The sequence below is a fragment of the Penaeus japonicus genome, unplaced genomic scaffold (assembly GCF_977035675.1).
Source record: "Penaeus japonicus unplaced genomic scaffold, GWHDUDI00000001_assembly GWHDUDI00000008, whole genome shotgun sequence".
In the NCBI taxonomy this organism is placed as follows: domain Eukaryota; kingdom Metazoa; phylum Arthropoda; class Malacostraca; order Decapoda; family Penaeidae; genus Penaeus; species Penaeus japonicus.
Genome location: NW_028234410.1, coordinates 35,593,745 through 35,601,244, shown reverse-complemented (window position 1 = coordinate 35,601,244; position 7,500 = coordinate 35,593,745). Strand labels below are relative to the sequence as shown.

Below are 7,500 nucleotides of genomic sequence, written 5' to 3'. Positions count from 1 at the left end.
TGGTATTGACCCCGGCTACTTGACCTCGATGCCTGCCAGTGCCGGAGGAAGCTGTCTGGGAGGAGGAGTGAACAAAGCTTCTGTGTCTTAAGTGTGGGCGTTTGTGTGTGTTTCGTGTGCGTGTGAGTGCGTTCGTGTGTGCGTACTTGTATGTACGTGTGTGTTTGCGTGCATACATGTGTGTTCTTCTGTTATGATGTATACATATGAGAGTGTCCACGTTGTGTGATTTTTCTCCATGATGTTTCTGCTGTGTTCATAATCATCTTTTCGGATGCTGCTCTCGTAGTGTAGTTCCCACTCGGTCGGTCGGTCGCAGCCACGTGAAGGAAGAGGCTGAATTAGCCCACGAAACGAAGCCGAGGAAGGTGAGACCCAGACTACGCACGATTTTTTTTTTTTTTTTTTTTTTTTACGACGAGGAGATAAACTTAACGAAATCACTGAGACGATTGAGATTCAGCTTAGTAGGAGGAGTGATCTTCCCAAGGTGTAATGGTAGGTTGTGGGGTCCCGCTTATGTTGGTTTAGTATATGCACGTACGGGGATATACAGGCACACGCAAGCTCTCTCGCTCACGTGCACATGCACATGCATACGCGACCACACACACACATGAACACGCACACGTACACGCACACGCGACCACACACACACACACACACACACACACACACACACACACACACACACACACACACACACACACACACACACACACACACACACACACACACACACACACACACACACCCGCCCGAGAGTCATCCGCTCTCGTCAGCGACCCAAGTTGAGACAGAAGCGCTTCCTCTGGGCTGGTCGCGCCGCCCCCCCCCCTGCCTGAGAGCCAGAGGCGCCCCTCACATAACTTGACGTAACCACACACTCACATTGAGGGGGGGAGGGGGAGGGGGAGGGGGGAACGAGTGAGGGGGAGGGGAGGGGGTTGAGTAGCGGTGGCCCGGGTCAGAGCGGCACAGTGCCACTATATTTAGCATGGCACGACCTGAGCGGGGGGCCAGTCCGTGTTAGTGTGTGTGTGCGTGTTTGTGTGTGTGTGTGTGTGTGTGTATGTGTGTGTTTGTATACGTGTACATGTAGCTTGTTGGGAGAGTGAGGTTTCTGCTTCTCCTGCTGATTTCCTACGCCTCTGCTTACCCCCGCGCCTGTTCAGAGGCCGAGTGAATGTAGGTAGCTTTCTCTACCACAGTGACCTGCTACGACATCGTTTGCGTTTCGGTGACCTTTCGGCCCTCTTGGGTTCATTTAACAAAAGTCTTATTGCTCGCTACGTATGTGGAGGTGACCTTACGCTATCGGCATCCAATAGGTCACCAATGAGGTCATCCATAGGTGTTGAGTTAATCTCTCGTGGTGCTTGCATGTCAGGGAGTTTAACTGGGACACCAAGTGACTGACTGCCTGCTTGCCTGCCTGCTTGCCTGCCTGCCTGCTTGCCTCCATAGCTGCCATTCCGTAGATTGATTTATCTTGGGCATATTTTATTGCCTGTCAGAGCTGTATCCTAATCCCCTCAGATGGGGACGGGTCTTCTCTATCTGTGGGGGTCGTAAGGTCGGGATTCGGACGGATTCTGCTTGCTTTTTGAACCTTCTGACACGGACGGTCTCGTAATCTCATCCGTTCTGGCTCTTGCTTTCGTTTTTCGTTTTATCTCTCTCGGATTGTTTATTCCGTTTTCCTTCGATAGTGTTTGCTTTTGTTTAAGAATTTTTTGTTTTATATTGAGAGAGAGAGAGAGAGAGAGAGAGAGAGAGAGAGAGAGAGAGAGAGAGAGAGAGAGAGAGAAGAGAGAGAGACAGAGACAGAGAGCTTTTGCATATGTCGCTCTTTAGGTGGTACTTTATTCTCTCTCTCCCCCTCCCCCTCCCCCTCCCCATTCATCCATCCATCTATCTTACGATCTATCTGTCTATCTGTTTATCTCGCAACGTCTCCCTCCCTTCTTCCTTCTCCCTTAAATCTCTTCCTGCAGTCTGTCCTTCGTTATTATCCTATATTTTCCCCTCATACTGTCATTGCTCTTTCTCCTACTCCCTTTTCCTCTCTCTCTCTCCCTTCCTTCCTTCTCCCCACCCTCCCTCTATCCCTCGCCCTCTTCCTCCTTTTTCCTTCATTTTTCCCTCCCTCTGTCCCTCCCTCCTTTCTTCCCTCCCTCTATCCCTCGGTCCTAGTCCTTCCCTCCGTGTCTCCCTTTCCCTCTCCCCCGCTCCTCCCCCTCGCCGAAGCATCCCTCCTCTCGCGTGACACCGTAATCTTGGCACACAGCGCCACAGTTGCGTCAAAGCGGAGTAGAGTCACAAATGCGAGGTGGACCGAAAGAGTTCTTGTTTACTTCTGGAGGTTGTGTTATTCATTTTTTTCTCTCTCTCTGTCTCTCTCTCTATCTTTATATCTCTGTCTGTCTCTCTCTCTCTCTCTCTCTCTCTCTCTCTCTCTCTCTCTCTCTCTCTCTCTCTCTCTCTCTCTCTCTCTCTCTCTCTCTCTCTCTCTCTCCTCTCTCTCTCTCTCTCTCTCTCTCTCTCTCTCTCTCTCTCTCTCTCTCTCTCTCTCTCTCTCTCTCTCTCTCTCTCTCTCTCTCTCTCTCTCTCTCTCTCTCTCTCTCTCTCTCTCTCTCTCTCTCTCTCTCTCTCTCTCTCTCTCTCTCTTTTCCTTTCTTTTTCTTGCCCTCATTCCTCATACTACTTTGAGCGAGCTTGTGATCCCGCCTGTTGATACTGGGCGTGTAAATCACTTTACCTTGTGTCCCTCCCCTGGCATCGTCCTATGGTATGGCAGGGTGCCTTTGTACCCCGGACGATGTTTTTCCTCCCCTAGCTTTTACGGGTGTGCCCCCTCTGATCTCCCCTCTGACCCCCTCCCTTCTCCCCCATCCCACGTGTTTCTCCCTTACACTCGGCTGTCTTCTTCCTACTATCTCTTAGAGGGGTAGACTTTTATAAATTTTCACTAACTCCTTTATTGTAACGTCCTGTGGGTATTTGCTTGAGTTTGCTTAGCATCTTCCCCTCCTTCCCTTACCTACCTTCCTTTCCTTCCTTTCCTTCCCTTGCTTCCTTCCTTCTTTCCTTCCCTCCTTCCCACCCTCTCTCCCTCACTCCCTCTTTCACGAACCCCCCCTCCTTCTCCTGCTCCTCCTCCTCCTCTTCCTCCTCCCCTCCTCCTCCTCCTCCTCCTCCTCCTCCTCCTCCTCCTCCTCCTCCTCCTCCTCCTCCTCCTCCTCCTCCTCCTCCTCCTCCTCCGCCCCGCCCCCGCCCCATCTTGGCCCCTGTCCTTCCCTGTGGCGGTGGGAATAGCACACCAGCAGTTCCTGCGTGGAGGTGCCCCGTGTCACCTCGCGGATGCCTCGACCGTGCCCGGCGTGCCCGAACCGCCCCGCCCCCGCCCCCGCCCCCGCCAAGTAAGCACCTGGCCTGTGCCTCCCCTTCCTCTCGCGGCCGCTGCTTCTGCTCCTTCTTCTCACCTCTCCCGTTACTGATTGGCCGTCCTCCTCCTCCTCCTCCTCCTCCTCCTCCTCCTCCTCCTCCTCCTCTGTCGCCCTTTCGTCTTCCTCGCCATCGTTCTTCCTTCGTCTTCATTTCTTTCCCTCGCCATCTGCGGGTTTGTCTTTTCTCTCTCTCTCTGTTCTCTTTATTTGTCTCTTTCTCCCTCTCGTACATACTTTTCTTCCTTCTCTTTCGCTTTCCTCTATTATTCCGTCTTCTCTTTCGGATCTTCCGTGTTCCTGCTCCTTTTTCTCCTCCTCTTCCTCCTCCTTATCCTCTCCCTCTACGTTTTCTCCCTCCCCCTATCCTCCCTCCTCTTCCTCCTCCTCCTCCTCCTCCTCCTTCTCTTCCTTCCTTCTCCTCCTCCTCCTCCTCCTCCTCCTCCTCTTCCTCCTCCTCCTCTTCCTCTTCATCCTCCTCCTCCACCCCCACCTCTTCCACTCCCCCCCCCACTTCCTCCTCTTCATCCTCCTCCTCTTCCTTCCTTCCTACTCTATTCTCCCTTTCCTTCCCCTTAGCCCTTCTTCACGACGCCATAATGCCCAAGAGAATGACAAAGGAATAGTCAGGTTGGCACAGAGAGAGTATTTCTTGTCATTTACGTTTTCCTGCATTAAAAGGGGAGGGAGTGAAGGAGGAAGGGAGGGAGGAAGGGAGGGAGGGAGGGAGGGAAGGAAGGAATAAGAGGGGAGGGGGAGGGGGACGTCCTTCATCACTTTACACCTTTATAGATATGAATGCCGTTCGTTTATCTAATTCCGGCGGGTAGTTGAAGTGTCTCGTAAGTCTTCGCAACTCGCAAACGTTTTGACTTTTAAGACCGCTGTTCGAAAAGTTGAATGATGATGACGATATGTTTCTCCTCTATCCTCTCTTCTCTCCGCTTCTCGTTTCTTCTATCCCCCTCTCCTCATTCCTCTCTTCTCCTTTCCTTTCCCCTCCTCCCCTCCCCTTCCCTCCCCTCCTCTCCCCTCCCCTCCCCTGTCTTCACCTTCTCCTCTCCTCTCCTCCCCTCCTTTTTTCCTCTCCCCTCCCCTCCCCTCCCCTCCTCCCCTCCTTTTCTCCTCCCCTCCCCTCCTTTTCTTCTCTCCTCCCCTCCTTTTCTCCTCTCCTCTCCTCTCCCCACCTTGTGTGCCCGTCTTAAACCCTCAAGGCAGTAAATAGCTCAGTCCGAACTATGTGTGCTGTGTGTGTATGCGTGTTGTGTGGGGCTCTTAAGCCAAGACAGATACGATGGCTTGTGAGAGATGTGTCTCCAGCCCCCCTATAGCGTTTGTCTCCCTCCCCCCCACCCCTTCTGAGGGCTATCTACCACCACCCCCCCACCCTGAGGACTATTTCCCCCTACCCCCCCCCCTACTCTGAGGACTATTTGCCCCCCCCCCCCCTTCCCCTGAAGTATGGCCACTAGAGGTATGTCCTCGGAGGGGTTTTGTGGTAGCCCTGTAAGTAGGCTGTGAGGAATGTATACGTATTGGATTTGTGTTTTTTATTCTTCTTTTTTTCTCTTTCTCCTCCTCCTCCTCCTCCTTCTCCTCCTCCTTCTCCTTCTCCTCCTCTTTTCTCTTTCTCCTCCTCCTCTTTTCTCTTTCTCCTTCTCCTCCTCTTCCTCCTTCTCCTCCTCTTCCTCCTTCTCCTCCTCCTCCTCCTCCTCCTCCTCCTCCCCCTCCTCTTCTTGGGTCTACTATATTTTTTTTCGTAATTGAAGGTATTCAAGCCTTCAGATTGATATGCTATTGATGTATATAGATTTTTTTTCAAACTATTAGGCAAGACGGAAGTGCTTGTGTCTTATCACTGCCGCAGTGTATATCTCTTTGTTATGTATTTTATTTTATTTTATATATATATATATATTTATTTATTTAGAGGTACATTAAACGGACTTATGAAATCCGTTCGAGTATGATTAGAGATTAACAAGTAGACATCCTTTAATATTCTCTTAGGTCATTTTTGATTGTTTATCTTAATAATTGTCTTATTGATAATTAATAATAATTATTAATCAATTAATGAATATTAATAATTGAGTGTCATAATCGTCAGTATTGTTATGATTATTATTATTATTATTATTGTTCTTATCATTGTTAGTACTATTATCTACCATTATTTTATATATTATAATGCCTTCTTAGTTATTCTTTTTATAGATATTTGGTTGATTGTTGCTTTAGATCCTTCATTGTGTCAGCAGAGATTTGTTTCCGATATTCACTGTACGTCGAATCTTTCAAGAAAACGTATATCGTCGGATAACTGTACTCTGTGCAAGAGAAAACGTACAGTACAAGCGCGTCCACTTGCCCACGGTGTCTTAAACAGTTGCCTATAAATCGCTCTGCCGTTTTTTTTTTTTTTTTTTTTTTTTTTTTTTTTCGCGATCTGCAGCCCACACATTACACAGCAGAAATTTCGCCACCTCCTCATTACCCGCCCTTTATGAAGCATTGCTGTCCTCATCGATGGTCTTAGAGGATGTTTCGACTTGATTCATGTGCTTCTAGAACTTTCAGTCATTAGACACAGGCATACACACGCGCGCGCACACCAACACACGGGCACACACGCTCACACACCCACACACACGCACACACACCCGCACACACACACACACACACACACACACACACACACACACACACACACACACACACACACACACACACACACACACACACAACCCCCCCCCCCGCCCCTCCCAAACACGCCCGTAAGAGACCCCCACCCGCGGCCCGTCTGCAAGTGACCTTTCGTTCCCCTCACTCCGGTAGGCTGCCGGTGACCTTCCCTGGCCAGGTGGCACGTACGCCCCACACCCGGAAGTGCCAGAAGCCCCTACCGCGGTCCACTGAGCAGCTTTGGCATTGTGGGTAAGGTCGTGGAGGTGGGTGCCGCTGCGGAGCCACTTCGGGGCGACGGAAGGGCCGGCCCACGCTCCTAATAACCCGGACTGGCCTAGGGTGTCAGTATAGTTGTTTGGTCGTTTGGCGCAAGCAGGTGGCTTCTGGTGCTGCTTGTACCCCGGATGGTCGTGCTCGGACAGCAGGTCGGGAGAAGAGGTACAGTTTGGGTGTATGTGTGTTTGGTTGGTTGGTTGGTTGGTGTGTGTGTTGTTTGTATGTGAGTGCGTCGGCGTTGGTATTTTTGTGGTGGTTGTGTCAGAGTGGAGAGGGGGAAGGGGAAGGGGGAAGGGGAAGGGGAAGGGGGGGAGTGGGTGCTTGGTGCTCTAGTGAGGGTGTGTACAGCGTTCTCTCATGTCCTGGCATTTGCTGAAAGGACAAGCCCGAGAGTGTCGGTTTTTGGCACATCCGTTCGAGTTCGTAATGGTGCCGTTATTTCTGAGTTTGTTTTTGTTTTCTTCTTCTCTCTACTTCCCTTTATTTGGTTGTTTTCATGTCGCCTTATCTCGTTCGTAATCCACAGGAGAAAACGACTTTAAAATTTGTTAGTATTTACAGATTTACGTCACCCATGTATATAATTCTGTATTTTTGCCTGCAAGCGCGGATGACAGTATTCGCCCAACTTAGTAAACACCGCGTAGTCTGACCTCAAGTCCTTTTATTACACGCCCGTATTAGGTCACAGAAGGTTACCCTGCGCGAATCAAGGAACGAAGCTTTTTCTTGGGGCTTAACTGGAGCGATGTCTGACATTTACACCCGTTTCTTCTCCCGACGGGTTGCTGTGGGGAACCTTTTTTTTCTGTGGGGGAAGGGGGGAGGGATGGGAGGGAGGAAGGGATGGGAGGGACGGAGGTAGGAAGGGATGGGAGGGAGGATAGGGGTGGGAGGGAGGAAGGGGGTGGGAGGGAGGAAGAGGGTGGGAGGGACGGAGGAAGGGATGGGACGGAGGAAGGGATGGGGTGGGTAAGGGGGTGGAATGTAGGGAGGGGGGAAGGCGGAGGAAGGGGGATGAAAAGAGAGGGAGAGACGGATGGAAGGAAAAAAGGGAGGGATAGGGTAGGATGGAAGGTAAGGGTGAGGG

The 7,500-nt window shown here is 50.9% G+C and overlaps 1 protein-coding gene across 7 annotated transcripts in view; it reads left to right on the top strand.

Annotated features, from left to right (window-relative positions):
• LOC122256053 (orphan steroid hormone receptor 2) overlaps positions 1–7,500 on the top strand; it is a 173,209-nt gene that overhangs the window by 63,849 nt on the left and 101,860 nt on the right. The gene's annotated exons all lie outside the window — the stretch shown is intronic.